This window comes from Mirounga angustirostris, unplaced genomic scaffold, assembly GCF_029215605.1.
Source record: "Mirounga angustirostris isolate CCGP_5_RB_7025 unplaced genomic scaffold, mMirAng1.0.hap1 SCAF_7, whole genome shotgun sequence".
In the NCBI taxonomy this organism is placed as follows: domain Eukaryota; kingdom Metazoa; phylum Chordata; class Mammalia; order Carnivora; family Phocidae; genus Mirounga; species Mirounga angustirostris.
The window spans coordinates 77908916-77928259 of NW_026991715.1; the positions used below are offsets into that span (position 1 = coordinate 77908916).

Here is a 19344-nt window from a genome sequence, read left to right on the forward strand (position 1 = left end):
GTTTTTTTCAACAACCTTTACCTTTTTCCTGAAAGAATCCGGCATTCTCTAGGCAGATGAAAGATGGTAAATCAACTGTAGTGTTAATCAGTAAAAGTAATAAGCCTCTGAAGCAAAACCTATCTATTGTAATATGTAACAACTAGCTCTTGTGTGGACTTTAAAACACAGCTTAAAGAGTGAACAGAGTTCTGCTACACTATTTTTTCCACTTTATTCCAAGTGACATTAGAATTTTAGATGAGACTAGAGTTTAAACAGATTGTTTGAGAGTATGTGCCCTATGAGTATGAGAAGAATATGGAAAGGAATGAAAGAAGCAATGGAAATTGTGAAAAAATATTCTCTGCAATGTGATGTAATGAAAGAAAATAAGCTCTAGGGTATGATACCAAATATGACTTTGCATGTGAAATAAAAATCTATTTTTGTGGCTTATGTGCCATCCAAGGGTTTTATCTAATTTCCAGATCATTTTCTTTTGTGTAATTTCTCATCCTGTAAGCAACTGTCAATTTGGTGATAGAATTCTCTTTCCATTTGAAAATTTATTTGCTTGAATTATTTGCACTTTATGCTTCATTGACATAGGTCTTCAAATTAATTGGTTGATTACATAATGTACTTAGTAGAAAAATTAGATTAAGAGTTTAACATTGAAGCAAATAATTAAAGAAAATTAAAGAAATGGTTAAAGAAATTGTTAAAGAATTTACTAAATAAAATTTAAAATAGGTATGTTTTGAGGATGGTTGGAGGAGAAGAAATGAAAATCAGAAATAGGAACATCTATATTGAACCCATGTAATAAAGAATGAAGGAAAGTTTATTTAGGACATACATTATTATTATTATTTTTTAAAGATTTTATTTATTTTTATTTATTTGAGAGAGAGAGTGAGACAAAGAGAGAGAGAGCCTGAGGCAGGGAAGGGGCAGAGAGACAAGCAGACTCCCCACTGAGCAAGGAGCCTGATGCAGGGCTTGATCCCAGGACTTGGGGATCATGACCTGAGCCAAAGACAGATGCTTAACCGACTGAGCCACCCATGCGCCCAAGACATACATTATTTTTTTTTTAAAGATTTTATTTATTTATTTGAGAGAGAGAGAGAGAGCATGAGAGGGGCAGGGTCAGAGGGAGAAGCAGACTCCCTGCCGAGCAGAGAGCCCGATGCGGGACTCGATCCCGGGACTCCAGGATCATGACGTGAGCCAAAGGCAGTCGCTTAACCAACTGAGCCACCCAGGCGCCCAAGACATACATTATTTTTATCAGTTACTTAAAACATTTTATCATTAAAAGAAATATAATTACTTTAACCACTGATGAAGTGAACTTCTCTAATGCTAAATACAAAAATTTTAATGGAAAGTTATTTATAAACTTTAAAGTCTATGATAAATGATAAGTACATACAATTATCAAAATTTCTAATGACATTTAATTTATAAAAATATCATTAAGTAATATACAGAGATTTCTAAATGTTAAGTCCTTAATATTATTAAGCCAGAATGGAATAATAAAAATAATAACTGTGACAAAAACAACTAATACTATTGTTTATAACAAGTATATATTTTGACATGTAGTCTCTATTTTGCAAGTCTGTAAGTAGTCTTCTTATATTTGAAAAACAAAACATAAAACTTTAGGGTATATTTAGCACTGTTCTTACATCTGAGCTTTACTTTAAATATCTGTAACCCATAGGGAGCAAGACATGTTTCAGACTAAAGGACTCATATGAGCAACAGTCACTTTGGGGAATAGGGAGATGTAAAGTACAAAAAACATTTGCTGTGATGATCCCTTTATATTACTGGCTGCTGAAACAGTAGGTGGAGAGAAGCAGTGGGAGTAGCAAAATGCTCGGGTAGATCTGTGGGGTTGTTCAGACACATGAAAACCAGGATGTTACTTCTTACCCGCTGGGACCTTGTTACCAGAGTCATTAAGGACTTACGCTAGAATTAAGCACTAAACAATATTAGCTCCAAACAGCATGGAAATTGGAGTATCAGGGAAAAATTGTATATTGTGATTTGTTGGCTAAAGTTCGGGGGTTATACTGTGGAATTGCTTTTCAGTTATATAATATTCCTCAAGTAAGAATTTTTTGTTACTTATTTTTGTAATCAAAGGATATATGTAAGATCTGATGATCTGTATGTATAGATAATCATACTCAATGTCTAATAGTTGATAGGTATGCTCTATTCCATCTTCCCAAGAGATTCATTTTTTTAAAGATTTTATTTGTTTGAGAGAGAGCCAGAAAGAGTGTGTTTGGGTCAGAGCAGAGGGAGAGAATCTTCAAGCACACTCCTCATTGAACAGGGAGTCTGACGCGGGGCTCAGACTCACAACCCTGAGATCATGACCTGAGCTGAAACCAAGAGTCAGCTGCTTAACTGACTGAGCCACCCAGGCACCCCAACAAGAGATTCATTTATTGGTGTTTGTCAGTTATATATGATAGCCTCCAGGCTTCTAGAAAAATGGTCTGTAAACATGTCCTTCCAGAGAGACCAAAGGTTATCAAGAAAGTATTTACAAGTCAGATTGTTAAGTGTTTGTTTAATCATCTTATGGTTCTCAAAAACAAGCTCTTTTAAAGCATGTTTATTCACTCCTTAATATGATATAAAGCTTCATTTGAAATAGGCTAATGGAGTTTAATTCTCCAGCTCTACTAAAGTGATTGTAAACTTTCCCTTACCAACATCACTTCAGCTTCTTCTGGCAATCCCCGAGGTTAAGAAACGAGCCCAGATAATAGTCAAATCACAAATTATTTTCCTTACTACAATTCTCTCTTTTCACACATTTAACCATGTAGAATCACTGTGAATGGTTCATTTGTGTTGGTGAATGGTTTCTAATACCCCGAAACAGGGAGAATCTTTGACCAGTTTTCACTGTCACGTTCTATTTGTGCCACCTGGAACCTGTGAGTCAGCAGCTGGTTTCAACATCAAATGGACAATCAGCATCCAAGGTCACGGGGTAATAAGTTTAATTATAGGACTTAAGCTTCTGTCATGAGACCAGTAATTTTGTCTTGGTTGTTAAACTCTACAAAAATAACGTGTCTTTTCTGTCCTGGCAATTGAGTTCGTTATTTACTATCTCAACTTGCATAACTGACTGACAAACCCTAGGGGTTTCTTCAAAGTCTGTAATACAGGTGTTAACAACCAATGCTTTAAACCTCTACCTTGAGTACAAAGTGACTGTAAATGACAATAAATCTCAGTGTGTGTGATATGGCCGATTTACAGTGTCAAAGCACAGTCTTCTAAGGCTGAATCTTATCTGTCATGTGTTTAAAAATCAAAGCTCTCAAAACTCCAAAGTATAAAATGAAACTTAAGAAAGGTCTAGATTATGTAAAGCTCCCTAAAACTTGTGAAAATAATTTATTTGTTTAATTTTATCCTTTTTTTTTTTTTTTTGCATTAGCAATGAAAGCGGCTTTAAGGGGAACAGTGAAACTTGCTAAGTGGAGTTTAATTCTCTGTCTCTACTAAAGGGATTGTAAACTTTCACTTAACAGTATCACTTCAGCTTCTTCTGGCAATCCCCAAGGTTAAGAAATTCTGTTAGAAATGCCTTCCCAAGCAAATTTCTAAGTTGAATAGCATGATATCCACATTCTTTTTGCACAATAGTATTTAATTTCTATACTTTTCATTCTTTCATACATAGATGGAGTAACTCCAACAGGAATTACATGTAAAAAGGAAGACACGCTAGACAGGAAAACTAGTTGTAGTGTTCTTTTTATGTGATTTATAATTATCTTTTTTTTTATTTAAGCAATTTAAGTACAATGAAAACAGTTAAAATGAAATTGAACAATTACTAGCAATTGAAATTAAAATTCCTTCTAAATAACTTTATTTTAATATGTTAACTGTTAATTAAATGGATTAGAATTAGTATATTCAGTATATGATGAAGATTGTTTTTAAGATAGTGGATCGACCACTGTGGCAGGCAGCCTTCTCTTCTGTTTCTAAGCAATAAAAGCACTTAATAGCTCAAATTTCATGAGGCATCTCTGAAAAATGGCTAGTGGATTGGATAATATTGAAGAAGTTAACCAAATTTTTAACATTTATAGGGAGGTATACTGGGGAAAAAAATGACTGTTTTCACAGACATTCAAAAACTAGAAGTGTTATCTTCCAGAAAGAGGAAGGTAACTGTTTCCTAAGAATGCTATAACAAATTACCCTGGTTTGGGGGCATTTAAACTACAGAAATGTATTCTTTTGTAGTTTTGGATGTCAGAAGTCGACAAACATGGTATTGGCAGCTCTGCAGTCCCCGCGAAGTCTCTAGGAGAGCATCTGTTTTTTTCCGTTCCCCAGCTTCTTGTGGCTGTCAGCTCTCCTTGGCCTTCTTTGGCATTCATGTCTCTGTCAGATTCTGCCTCTGTCTTCACATTCCCTTCTCCTCCGGGTGTCTGTCTTCTCTTCTGTCACTGTCTGTCTCCTATTGGATTGAGTGCCCACTTGGATAATTTGGAATGCTATCCCCATTTCAAACTTAATTGCATCTTTAAACCTCTTCTTTCCAAATAGGATAATACGCACAGAGTCCAGGGATTGGGACTTGGATATATCCTTTGGAGGCAAGATTTATTATAATACTAGAATTATTTCTGGTAATACTGTGTTAGCATTATTTATACAAAATAATAATTTTTCCCCACTGTTCACATCTGCTCAGCATAAGGATTTAACAGTAGAAAGTTATTCTTTCAGTCGTGAGCAGTAATTTCAGATTTGTGCTTAGGAGAGGTGAGGACATATACATAGATTTTGTTATATCTGCTAGGCATGAGGAGATCAAGATTCCAAATGACCAAACACTAAACATAATTTTCTTTTTTCTTTTTTTTTTTTAAAGATTTTATTTATTTATTCATGAGAGACAGAGAGAGAGACAGAGGCAGAGGGAGAAGCAGGCTCCCCATGGAGCAGGGAGCCCAATGCGGGACTCGATCCCAGGACCCTGGGATCATGACCTGAGCCGAAGGCAGACGCTTAACCGACTGAGCCACCCAGGCGTCCCTAAACATAATTTTCAACATAAACTCCCAGTCATTGGAGGTAGGTTTGACTACACCATTTTCAGCTGTATATCCCGTATTTCACCCCACCACATACACACATACACTACCCTCAATAATAAGTAATAAAGGAAAACTGTGTTGTGAATCAGGATCTACAAACAGATTAAAGCATATGAAAAATGCACTCATCTGAGACTTACCAAATTTAAGAATAGTGAACAGAGGGCGCCTGGGTGGCTCAGTCGTTAAGCGTCTGCCTTCGGCTCAGGTCATGATCCCAGAGTCCTGGGATCGAGCCCCGCATCGGGCTCACTGCTCCAAGGGAAGCCTGCTTCTCCCTCTCCCACTCCCCCTGCTTGTGTTCCTGCTCTCGCTGTCTCTGTCTCTGTCAAATAAATAAATAAAATCTTAAAAAAAAAAAAGTGAACAGCATGAGAAAGCAATATGACAAAAGTAACCAAGAAATCATTTCATACCCAAGAACAAAGATTTAATAGAAAAAAGGACATTAGATGAAACATTATCAATGAGCTCAACAAAATGTAAGATGCAATCTCTACCACTAATAATTATAAAACCTCGGTTTAAAAATTGAAAACAAACAGGTCTTGAAAGTTGCCAGGAAACATCAAAGAGAGCCAGAAATTAAGAGGCTAAGATCTCTGAGAACAGGACACTAAAAAAACCCTCCAGATTCATCAATGAAATTATGTTTCAGAAAATCTGATCATTTGCTGACTCCTGAAAAATATTTAGAATTTGAGAGAAAGTAGTTACCTAGGTCCTGCTGAGTTCTTAGTGAGTTAGGGAGAACATAATTATACACAGTTCAGCACTACCACGCTGCCAGGACACGAGACATAATCATGAAGGAAAAAACAACTATAAAAACCGTGCATGAACCCAATATTTTATAAACAATAATGCACATAAGGCATTAGCCAGCCCCTGAAGGGCAAGTGCAGGGAGTGAGAAGCAGACAAAGCAGAAAGCACCTGTTTTGTGGCTGAAAATTTAATCAGAAAATTCTGCAATATTGAGGGTACTGTGTATACACTCTATTGATTCTTTTCTCTGAAGAATTCTAATACAATATTCAACTCTTCTTAGCCTGGTGTTGCAGGGAGAATGCACTTTGTCTTTCTGATTTAGCCTGTGTCTTAGGCAAGCATTAAGTCCCTGAGTCTCAGCTCCTATTCCTCTTGGTGCCCCTACCCTTCCCTAGATGTGTTTCTGGGCCCACCTCTCATATTTCTATTCCTCTTCCAGGTGCAAGGTTTTGTTTTTGTGTTTGTGTTTCTGTCCCCTTCCTTTAGACGTAATATGTTTATTTCAGTGTCCAACAGTGATAGTGTTTATTGCTTTTAACCTCCACATATTGAAACTTTTATTCCAGAAGGGATAGAGTGGAGAAAGGAACAAGTAGAACTGCATGCCCTTCCCCCCGTACCTGCCATTCTTTCTCTAAATCTTCAGTGTTAACGACATCTTCTTATAACTTTATCCAGTAATTTCCAAGAGCACCTGATGGGGTTCAAGGAGAAAATCCTGAAGAGGAATTGGACTCCCCAGTTTCTGTGGCCCATAAAGGGTTTCCCACTCCCTCAGCAGTGCACTCCTGATATCCACCAATTCACAGCCTCTGCTAAATAAACTCTACCTTGTAGCTAATTGCCCAATAAGCCACTGCCTCTGTCCCATCTTTTTTTTTTTTTTTAGGATTTTATTTATTTATTGGACGGAGACAGAGATAGCAAGAGCAGGAACACAAGCAGGGGGAGTGGGAGAGGGAGAAACAGGCTTCCTGTAGGGCAGGGTGCCTGATGTGGGACTTGATCCTAGGACCCTGGGATCATGACCTGAGCAGAAGGCAGACGCTTAATGACTGAGCCACCCAGGCGCCCGTCTCTGTCCCATCTTTCCCTGCAGGCACCTCCTTAGATTTTGTTCACCTGAAACCTCAGTGCCCAGGTAGGTTCAAGGGAAGTTGTGAATTTGTAGTTTGTCTGGCCTTTTTTCCCTTGTAAAATCGAAATTCTTTCCAGGTGTCTCATCTCTGAGCAGATACCAGATGTCAAAAATAGATTTTTTTAAAGGATTATATTATACATGTTTCTGATCCTCAAACCACTACTTTATGCCAAAACAGACTTGGAATATTAAGCTTTGGAGGTTATTTATTTATACAGTGGTTGAGTAAAGCTTTATTTTTTCTCCCCTTCTCTTTTTCCTTCCTTCCACTTTTGATGGGATGCAGGTCTTAGTTTCGTAACCAATATAATTCCAATGTTTTCTTGAGGTCTGATAGAATTTAGATTTTTTCCACTATTTTTTCAGATATAATTGACATAACATTATATTAGTTTCAACTGTACATGATTTGAGATATATATATATAGATATATAGATATATACACACACACTGTGCGTATATATATGCAATATATTGCAATATGAACACAGTAAGTCTAGTTAACATTCGTCACCACAGAAAGCTAGGAACGTTTTTCTTGTGATGGGAACTTTTAAGATCTACTCTCAAAGCAACTTTCAAATATATAATACAGTATTATTAACTATAATCACCATGCTGTACATGACATCCCCATCAGTTATTTATCTCATTAAGGGCTTTGTACCTTTTGATCTCTTCACCCATTTCACCCATCCTCACCCCCTGCCTCTGGCAACTATCAATTTGATCTCCGTTTAAATTCTTTTTTTTTTTTTTAATTTCACATATAGGGGCACCTGGGTGGCTTAGTCCTTAAGCGTCTGCCTTCAGCTCAGGTCATGATCCCAGGGTCTGGAGATCAAGCCCCGCATTGGGCTCCCTGCTCAGCGGGAAGCCTGCTTCTCCCTCTCCCACTCCCCCTGTTTGTGTTACCCCTCTCACTGTGTTGCTCTCTGTCAAATAAATAAATAATCTTAAAAAAAATTAAAAAATTAAAATTTCACATATAACTGAGATCATAGGTATTTTTTCCTGCTTGACATATCTTGCTTAGCATAATGCCCTCAGGCACAATCTATGTTGTTGTAAATGGCAGGATTTCCTTTTTTTTTATGGCTGAATAATATATCCATATATATATCCCCCCCATATTTTCTTGAGTTAATGTTTTCATTTCCCTCCAGTAAATACCAGAAGTGGAATTGCTAGATCATATGGTAATTCTATTTTTAATTATTTAATTTTTTGAGGAAGCTCCATACCATTTTCCATATTGGCTGTGACAATTTACTTTCCCACCAGGGGTTCCCTGTGCTCCACATTCTCACCAATACTTGTGGATTTTGTTTTGTTTGTTTTTGATAATAACCATTTAACAGGTATGAGATAGTATATCATTGTGGTTTTGATTTGCATTTCCTGATGATTAGTGATGTTGTGCATCTTTTCATGTACCTGGTAGGCATTTGTATATCTTCTTTGGAAAAATGTCTATTCATATCCTCTGTCCATTTTTTAATTGGATTGGGTTTTTTTTTTTTTGGTATAGATTTGTATGAATTTTTTATATATTGTAGACATTAACCTCTTAATAGATACACGATTTCAAATATTTTCTCCAATTCTGTAGGTTGCCTTTTCATTTTGTTATTAATTTCCTTTGCTGTGCAGAAGCTTTTGATATAGTCCCATTTATTTGTTTTTGCTTTTGTTGTCTTTGCTTTTAATATCAAATCCAAAAAATAATTGCAAAGACCTATGTCAAGGAGCATAGCACCTATATTTTCTTCTAGGAGTTTTATGGTTTAAAGTCTTACATTCAAGTCTTTAATTCATTTCAAGTTGATTTTTATGTATGATGAAAAATAGTGATCTAGTTTCATTCTTTTGCTTGTGGTTGTTGTTTTCCCAAGACCATTTATTGAGGAGATTGTTCTTCTCCCAGTGTATATTCTTCATAAATTAATTGACAGTATATGTATGGCTTTATTTCTGGGCTTTCTCTTCTGTTCCATTGATAGATATATCTATTTTTATGCCAGTACCATACTGTTTTGATTACTGTAGCTCTGTAATATAGTTTGAAATCAGGAAGCATGATGCCTTCAGCTTTGTTCTTTCTCAAGATTGCCTTGAGTATTCAGACTTTTTTTTAAATTTTATTTTATTATGTTATGTTAGTCACCATACAATACATCATCAGTTTTTGATGTAGTGATCCACAATTCATTGTTTTCATATAACACCCAGTGCTTGAACATCTTGGTAGTCATTTGTAATAAAAAAAAATCCACATCTCACATCTCACATTGTGTGTAAAGAAAAAAATTCAGTTAGATTAGAGATACAAAAGTAAAAAAAAACAACTATACAAGTATGACAATGAAATATGGGTGAAATTCTCTTGAATCTCAGTGCAGGGAAAGGCTTTCTAAGTTTTAAAAAATCCAGAGGCAATAAGTAAAAGGATTGATGAATTTGAGTATGTAAAAATATTTTTAAAGCTTTTGTATTGTGAAAATCGACATCAAATAATCAGTGAAAACTGTGAAACTGGGAAGAAACTTTTACAGTAATCAGAACAAAAGACTAATAGTCCTAATGGTAAAAAAGCCTTAAAACTGATGTGTTCTCATTTTCTGATTGAAAATGAGAAAAATACATGGACAGGCGATTCAACAGAAAAGATAGAAAAATGGTTTTTGAAAATATGAAAACATTTTCAAACTCACTCATGGTTAAAAAAAAATACAACCAAAACAATGAGATACTATTTCTCTCCAACAAATTAGAAAATAAAAATATGAAAAAAGAGTGTAGGGAAGGATTATCTCTCTATATATGGAAACTTGGAAGAATTCCTGCTAGAGTGGTCTGTGAAAGAGTAACAGTGAGACATTAGCTAAAATCATTAGAAAATGAAAGGTGATGTCCCAGGACTAGGCAGATGATGACAGTAATGAGATATGGTGGTTAATAAAGCTTGTTGACCTGAGATTCAGAGCTGGAGATTTTAGAAAAAAAAATGATTGTGTTACTTACATTTTGCTGTGCAACCAATTAACTAAAATTTGGGACCATAAAAACACTGCAAGTATTTATTGTTTCAGAGTTTCTGTCAGTCAGGCATTTAAGAGAAGCACTGCTTCAGGCTTCTGCCTTAGAAATTTCTCTTATGATAGTGCAACTTTTATGTCAGCCTTGACTGGGGTCATCAGAGTTTCCTTACTGAGCCTGGAAGATTTACTTCTAAAGTTGCTCACTCATGATTGGCAAGTTGATGGTGGTGGGTGGAAGAAAATCTCACTCAAAATGTGGACTTCGTTATAGGGCTGGTGGAGTGTCCTCAGGACATGACAGCCAGATTCAGAGCAAGTGATTCAAGAGAAAAAAGGCAGAAGCTTCAATGCCTTTTATGGCCTACTCTGAAAGTCACACTCTATCACTTCCCACAGTGTGGGCTAGGACTACACAGAAATGTGAATACCAAGAGATGAGAATTATTAGGGATTACATTTGAACATGGCTACTAAAAAGGTGGGCATATGCTCTAAATGTGACTTTGGAAATAAAAGAATACCTAGTTCATTTCCAAAACAGTGATATAAGGACTCAGAAAAATAAAGCCACTAGTGAGAAAAATAAAGCCACCATTGGGAGACACTATGAGGGAATTCATGCACTAATTACTACATCCAGGTGATAGCTGGATTTCAATTTGGACAAAATGAATGAAGGGACCATTCAGGTAATACGTTGACAGTATAGAGAATTTTATGTGTAACTCATACATAACATTGAATTTCAAGGAATAGAGTAATAAAATTTAAGAAGTTGACAGAAGACTACAAAAGAAGAAACAATGGAGATTTACAGGGCTTTACTGGATTAAGGTGTAGAAATAGAAAGATAACCTAGCAGTTTAGGAAGTTTTTTGCTGAGATAAAAAAAAGACATAATGAGATTAGTCCCAATGGATTCATTGCAGATAGTGGTAGCAAGGCTTTGAGTAATATAGGATATGACCCAGTGAGTTTCTGGAGCTTTCTCTACTTATCTGGGTAGGTAGAGCTCTGTCCAAGGGAAAATAAGGTCTTGGCTATAGTGCTTAGGCCTATACTAAAAGACAGGACTAAAAGTTTCTGGGAAATGTGGACTTAATCCCAGTTGTTCTGGTGGGAGGATTTCTGTTGCTCCCCTTGGAGAAAAGCTACTCTAGCTTTGAGTTAGTGTGCTTTCTTCTGTTAGGTTTTGATGGACTGAATGGTGGGGAAGCTGGGTGTCACATCAATATGTGGGCCTCTTCCCCAACCCTGAAGGTAGGATTAGGGGATTTAGAGGAGGAAACACGCTCTAACTTCCATTTTTGTGTATTTCCAATTATTTTGTAATTTCTATTGTGATTGAACGTCAACTGGAAGAACTTTTTAGAAGTGTTTAAGTTCCCAAAATGTAACAGAATGAAGGAGGGACTTTTTAAAATTAGTGATTTTTAATGGAATTATATTGTTTTTAAAGAAGATGATTTGTATGGTGGTAACTACTATTTTTTTAGTAGTTTTACTCGTTTTTATTACTATTTCTTATGAATTTTTTTTTATGTCCTAAAACATGATCAAATTTGGGAAAGTGTTATTACTAACATGTTGAGATCTGTCTACCTCTATATGTCAGCATACAAATGCATATATGTTGATGTAAGTAGTTAGACATATGTACGTGTTTTAAATTTCATGTTGTATATTAAATGTGTAATATTTATATGTAGAATATTAATATGTATTCTGTATATAAACTACTGTTTAATCAATGTTCTTAGTATTTAATTTTTTACTGGCTGATCATTTTGAGAAAAATTAATGTTAAATATACGTTTATTTTTTGAATTCTAACAATTCATGCATTATAACTTTTAGTCTATTGTAATAGGTATGTAGCAATACATGCTTTTTATATCTTGATGAATGATTATAGTTTAGATACTATCCTTTATTTATATACTATTCTGTTCAAATTCCCATAATATTATTATATTGCCTTTCTTTTATAGATTTGTCTGGAATTTTGCTTGGCCCATCCCTTGTAATTTTCTACTCTTCTGAATCATTATGATTTAGATAAGACTTTTTGAAACACTGTATTGTTGTGATTTTTAAAATACAGGAGTCTGTTTAAGTGATTTTTAAAACTTTACATTATGATTTCTAGTATATGTGAAATTATTCTTCTCACATATTCTGTATTTTCTATTGACTATCTCTTTTTTCCTTTTCTGCCTTATTTTAGATCAGTGGTTCTCAAGTGAGGCTATTTGTGGTTCTCCCAGCAGTCAAAACAGACTGAGGATTGCTACTAGCATCAACTGGGTAAGTCTAGGGATGCTGCTAAATATCCTACAAAGCACAGCGAACCCCATGCAACAAAGAACTACCTGGTCCAAAATGTCCATATGCTAAGATCAAGAACACTTGTTCCAAATTATACGTTCTATATTCTATTCATTTTTTTTTTACCTCTGTCAGTGTTAGACCTCTTAAGATTATTTTAGTTATTACTTAAAACAATCTTTAAAGGATGTTGAATTAATAGACATATTTATTCTCCTGTAGTACTAGAAAAGAGGCATTTATAAAGACTTAAACTAATGTGGTTAGTTTTCTCATCTTTCATATTGCTTTTAAATTTTTATTTTTATGATATTTTTAATCACCCCACACTGAGTTATTGTCAATATATACACACAGAATAGTCATGTGTATATATATACATATATATGTATACACACACACACACACACACACATATATGTATGTATATTTACCTATAGGTTTTACCATTTTCTTTACTTCTTATACCCCCTTCTCTCTGTCTGGATCTCCTTTCCTGCTTGCTGAGTTACACCCATGAGTAGCACTTTCAGTGGAGGTAGATGGGTGGCAATTTATCTGGCTTTCATTGTATCTAAAACTGTTTTTATTTCACTTACATTATTTAATGATTGTGTAGCTGGAATAAAATTATATTCATAGTAATTTTCCTTCGTCACTTTGAAGATTTTATTTCAGTAACACATTGTTGCTCTCTGTGATGAGTATGTTACTCCTTCATAGGTAATCTTATCATCAAATCTGATTTAGAACCAGCATTTTTTTACTTGCTAACTCAGTCATTTTTGATTCTGTGTGCCTTAGTGTTAATTAGCTCTTGACCCATGCTTGAGACCAATTATGGTTTTGTTGTTATTTAGTTAGATAACATATTTTATGTTGGTTCTGAAAATTATTGCTACTGTCTTATTAAATGGTATATTCTTTAAATTGTCTATAAGTTTATTAAATCATCATTAGAAGCCTAATAGACCATTTTTTATTCTCTGTAATTCAAATCCTATTTTGTATGTTCTATCTTATAATTTCTTTGGAGAATTATAACATATTTTTTGATTTTCACTTCATCTGTCTAGTTTGAACTTTTAATTCTCCATTAATTATATTTTTATCTTAAAGATTAAGATTTTTGGAATCATACAGATTGGAATGTCTGCTTAGCTTCATCAGATATACTTATTTTAATTTTTACAATGTCTTCATTTTCCCATACATATTCTCTACATTCTTATCACTTTTTACCTGACAGTAACAAGATGGCTACTCAATAACCAGTGTCAATTTCTCTTATTCTTAGGACACTAAGTTCTAAAATCTGAAGGAGGTCTCAGTTGTGGCCCCAGTTACAACGGTGGAAAAAAGGAGCTGTGCTTCATTCCAGTAAACTTCTCAGAAAGAGAGGCCCCAGAAAACCATGCAAGAGCTTAGAAAAGTGCATGTATAGTTGTAATGGGTAAACTGCCTCAGCCATTAAGGTGCTCTGCTCAGATCTCTTTCACAGGCTTTCACAGGGAGCATAGCTGACTTTCATCCTCCAGCTGTCACTCCACTGGTTCTATCACATTCAGACCAAAGCATGTTTCTCTTGGGCTCCACAGCCCTGCTCCTTCAAGGCTGCCCCAGCCAAAGATTAAGCCTGATATGGAGTACTAGATCCATTTGATTTCTCTCCACTTCAGGACTGACCAATGGGCAGCTCATTGGCCAGGTCAAATTTTTCTCAGAACTGGGATGTAGACTGATACACTTCCTACCCAGTCCTTTTTTTAACACTTGTTAAACTTGCATCATGATCTGAAGGCTCTCGATTCCTACTCCTGCTCCCATGGTTGGCTACCTGCTTTCATCTTGGAGTGAGCAAAGACACTTTCATTTAGTTTTTGGATACGTTGTACAAGAGATTTTGTATTCCCTATTTAGTTGGTCTAATGGGGATTTGGAAAGACCGCCGCTGTCACCATATTCCCCAAACTCCAACCATTAAACGTTTCCAGGTAAAGATCTAATATTTTTTATCAGATATATTATCCATATAATATCCATGTTCCAAACAAATACTGAGGTATATAACTTCTTACTTCTTCAGTAATTTTAGAACACATATTGGAAATGTGGATTCTAGAAAGTTACTTCTAAGCACAACTATAAGCAAAGAACAGAGAAACTGAGTTCAGGAAAGTTGATAGTATAATTGCAACAATATCAATAATTTTACCATATTTAATGGGCTGAATTTATATTTAAAGCAATTTTTAGACAGTTTCCACTGAGCTGACAATAAAATTATAAATAAGAGTAGAGGAGTCATAATATATTTATCTTTTATTCTAGGAATAAAAGCTTACTGTAGTGTTAATCTATGAGTTATTAGTTGTTAACATTATCACCTCCACAAGTAAGGGAACTTTTCTTGTATCCAGCAAACTGACAATTCTTAAAGTGAGGATATGTACTAAGAATTTAGTACAAAGACTATCAGTATCCACGAGCAACTGAAATGTGACATCCTTTATTTTAGCAAGTTATACTTAAGATATTCATTTGGTATGTATATTTTGTAGACAGAAAGAGAATAGTTATATTCAATTGGAAATTCTATACCATGGCACACAATTCTGACATAAAAGGAAATGGCATTGTAAAAATTGAAGTCATTTTGACTGAGAGAAGTAAAACAGAGGAAATTTCTAAGTAACAGAAAGCAGTTAAAGCTGCCCTTAGAGAACTATAACTTACTGACACTTAAAAGAGAGATAATAATTTGTGTAGACACTGAATTTGGCAGAGCTATGGGGATAATATATCTTTTTCAGTATCAAATATTATTTCATTTTTGATGCTAAGTCTTTCCTGCAATATTAACTTTTTATACTATTTTTTTTCCTCAATGACCTTGACCAACATGTGGGAAATAATCGGCCCCATCTTTTTAGGTCTTGAAGGGTTTGGTAATTTATCTTAAAGAGATGTCATTGTAGCAAATGTCCTCATTGTTGCTTGAAAGCTGTATCCTCCTTAAAAAAACAAAAACAAAAGTGAATGGTACATTAGGCAGATGTGAAATCATCCAAAACTATGAACTATTTTAGTATGCAGAATATTTTAGATTGCAACAAAATAAGCTAGTTTCTGTTTACATCCAGTGGGATTTTGTGAGATGAAATTTTTGTGAGATCCAATTCATCGTGGTTTATGAGGCAAAGGCAGAGTAGCCTGAGACCTAATCTTGATTTCTCCACATTTAACACATTTATTTTTAGAATTACATGTAAATGTTATCCCCCAAATTTCAAGCTGTTAAACACATTTGTCATGTGGCCTGTCACTAATTACATTCGTATTTGATTACCAAATTGCTCATATCATAGTCTTTAGATAATGTGTGTGTGTTTTTTTTGTTTGCAGTAGCTTTTGGGAATCCTTGCTTTCTCCAGTATACTAGGTGCACTGTTGACCGCTTAATTTTGAAATGAAAGTAAGTACCTAATACTTCATCTCTTTGGCTTTACAACCAATGATCTTACCACTCTAGTGAGTCTCACCACTCTAGTAAGTTTCTAGAAGAGGCTCTTTAATTGTTCCAAGAGAGCAAGAAATTCATTTTTTCTGAATTTCTAATAGAAATGGATCACTTCTTTACCCCTCAACACCTCAGACAGGAAAGGGGTCAGGAGAATTTCTGGGTAATATCATTAAATATTCCACGATTTCCTCTTTCCCACCACACTGACTAAACATGCCAGCAAAGCCATATTCAGTGATGTCACTAAAGGCAGATTTGCAGTGAAGCTAAATGAAGCTTAAACTTCAGGGCCCTACACATATGTTTACAATGACATACATTTTTGACAATTTACAATAGTAAGATTTTTCTGTTCTCATTCTTTAAAATGGCTTCTGGCAAATGCCCAGTGCTTACAAACATAGGAAGAATGAATCTAATCATAAAATTTTAGAGCTTGGTGGAGATTTATGGTTTAGCTACTTCAGTTCCTTTTTACTGAGATGCAGGAATTTAAGCCCAGAGAAGTTCACTTACATGCCTGAAGTCAGAAAGGTTGTTAGCTGCAAAACCAGTGCTGAAATTCCAGTGTCTAATCCTGAACTAGTCTCCTTTTGAATGTATTACTCCACCCCTTAAGAATATAATGGGTATTATGTTCTGTTGATACAGTAAAGGGTAAATGCTATGGAGTTGAGCTGATAAAGGAAATTCTCAACTTTTAACCTTCACAGGCCCTGTTTGTGGGCTCCCAGGGAAGCTATTACTTTAACATTTACCAAAGTCAAAATGACTCCAAAAAACCTCAAAGCATGGCTCTATTTCTGCCTTGAGCATACATTGTACATCTGCTTCCAATAAATAAATTAAAAACTAACTAACCAAAAAGGAGCATTCTAAACATAAAGATAAGGGGGGAAAAAATCCCTGCTTCTCATAAGATTAAAGTCATGCAGTTTGCACATACTAAAAACATAAGATAAAGTCTGTAACTTTCTGGAATGTCCTTCATCATGATGATTTGTCTCTTTACGTAAAGAACATAGATAACCCTGCACCAAATGTAGCCTCCCCAGAGCACTCTCTTCTTTGTGAAGACTGTGTATCCCAGGCAGCTGTCCTAACTTGGGCCCAAGTGAAATATTTTTCCCTTCTCTTTAAAATTTTTAAAAAGTTTTGTTCATTTTGTATCAAAAAGGTGGATGAAGATATAATTCTAGTGCTGACACACTTGCTGGTTGAGAAATCCTTACTTCATTTTTTTTTTTTTTTCCATCTGTTAAATGGCAATGACATTCTGCTTGAAAGGATCATCCTGAGGCAGTATATGGGAACTTTCTAAGGAAGTGATATGCTGCCTAAGTTGCACTTATGCTCTGACGTTCTGTAAAGTCTCTGCATACATATTGTAAATCTGAAACTATTTTAAAATAACAAATGAAAGACAAACAAATGTAGGGATAACAGCCAACCAGCTCCCAACAGCCTACAGAGGTCCCCACAAAGAAGAGTCCCTTGTTTAATCTGTTTGTTTAAGTCATTTGAGTATGACCATTAGTGGAATATATTTACAACAATATTTCACTAATGTCCTACACCCAACTAAAAGCTTCTACTAAACCAGGAGTATTCCTATTTTGAATATATTGGAAATGTTTTTTCTCTCTCTCTATATATATATATTTTTCCATTGGTATATTTAATGGGATTATGTTAGCTTTTGATCCATTAGTTATGACCATTAGTGTTCATATTCTCTCTATATAATAAAAAGTTTATATTATCAACTATATAATAACATATACAATTTATATATTATAATAAAATATGAAAGCCCTTAAATAAACCCAGACTTCAACACTCTAAACTAAAGCAGAATACTTATTGTTTAACTTAATTTTTATTTTATGATATTTTTAAGATTTTATTTATTTACAGAAAGAGAGGGAAAGGGAGTGTGAGAGGGAGAAGCAGACTCCCTGCTGAGCAGAGCCCAATGTGGGACCCGATCCTAGGACCCTAAGATCATGACCTGAACTGATGCTTAACCAGTTGAGCCACCCAGGCACCCCTACTAATTGTTTAATTTGTAATGTTAGATAAAAATTCCATACTGCTTTTGATGCTTAATATTTTCATAGTTACCTAAGAAAAAAAGGAAAATAAGGGAAAAAAAGCTATCAGAGATTCAGAAGAAATAACAATAGAAAAGAATTAACAAAATGAGAAATAATCTTTTGGGTCTCTTCACTGACTAAAGTTGAGTTTACCCTTTAAATTACATGAGACCAGGGCGCCTGGGTGGCTCAGTTGGTTAAGCGACTGCCTTCGGCTCAGGTCATGATCCTGGAGTCCTAGGATCGAGTCCTGCATTGGGCTCCCTGCTCGGCGGGGAGCCTGCTTCTCCCTCTGGCCCTCCCCCTCTCATGTGCTCTCTGTCTCTCTCATTCTGTCTCAAATAAATAAATAAAATCTTAAAATAAATAAATAAATAAATAAATAAATAAATAAATAAATAAATAAATAAATTACATGAGACCATGAAATATATTAGGAATTTTAAGAGAAAATAATGATGAAAAGTACTCTGAGTCATAACTAGGGTTTTTAAGTGGGCTCATGTATCAAACATGAGCAACATTCTCTCAAAGTTCTATCAGAAGATACATCTTCAAAGTTTCCTTGCAAGGTAAAATATTATTTAAAAGGTAATAGAGAAATAGGATGATAAAAGGAAAACCTAATGGACTAAACTAAGAAATTGCTATTATCACTTGTTGCTCCTAGTGTAGTACTTTTGGAAATCTTCTTTTTGTAAGGAAGAGGCTGAGCAAATAATCTCTTAATTTTATTTTTTGTGATTAGATTAGAATTGCACAGTGGGCTTAGAAATCACCCACAACTCTGAATATGACTTCATTTCATACCAAATTCCTTCCCGATCAAATTACCTTTGAAATTGATGATTCATCTTGAAATTAGGCCCATAAAGCCCTTAATTGAGTTGGTCAAATTGAAATCTTGTCAAAAATTTTATAAAGTTATTGTTGAATGAAAAACCTTTCACTATAAACAAACTGTGGAACAATTAAAAAAAAAAAACAACCTGCAAATACTTGGAAAAATTTTCCAAGTAAAAGAACAGAGAGAAACTGATGACAGAACCTTCTTAGTAATATCCTACCAAAACAAATATGAATAAGGAAGGAAAGACAGTAGCAGAAATTCGATACCTACCATTATATCTTAACAGGTCTACAAAGAAAGCACATTTAAAAATCATTACTGCTCTTAAACTCTATAATAGCTATCCTTTTCCCAGTATTAGAGGGGAAGGAAGGTGAGCGGTCAAAATCTGACATTCATTCTTATTACCACCCAAAATGGTATTGTAGAAGGCTCATCTTGGGT

The 19344-nt window shown here is 34.9% G+C and overlaps 1 long non-coding RNA gene across 3 annotated transcripts in view; it reads left to right on the plus strand.

The window, feature by feature from the left end:
- LOC123860692 (uncharacterized) overlaps window positions 1-19344 on the plus strand; it is a 126513-nt gene that overhangs the window by 66902 nt on the left and 40267 nt on the right. For 2 of the 3 annotated variants that reach the window (XR_010413174.1, XR_010413173.1), the window contains exons 2-3: window positions 12331-12410; window positions 15837-15906. This is a non-coding gene — a long non-coding RNA (uncharacterized LOC123860692). Of the gene's footprint in view, window positions 1-12330; window positions 12411-13728; window positions 15907-19344 lie in introns of all 3 variants that reach the window. The other variant, XR_010413175.1, reaches the window with a different exon arrangement.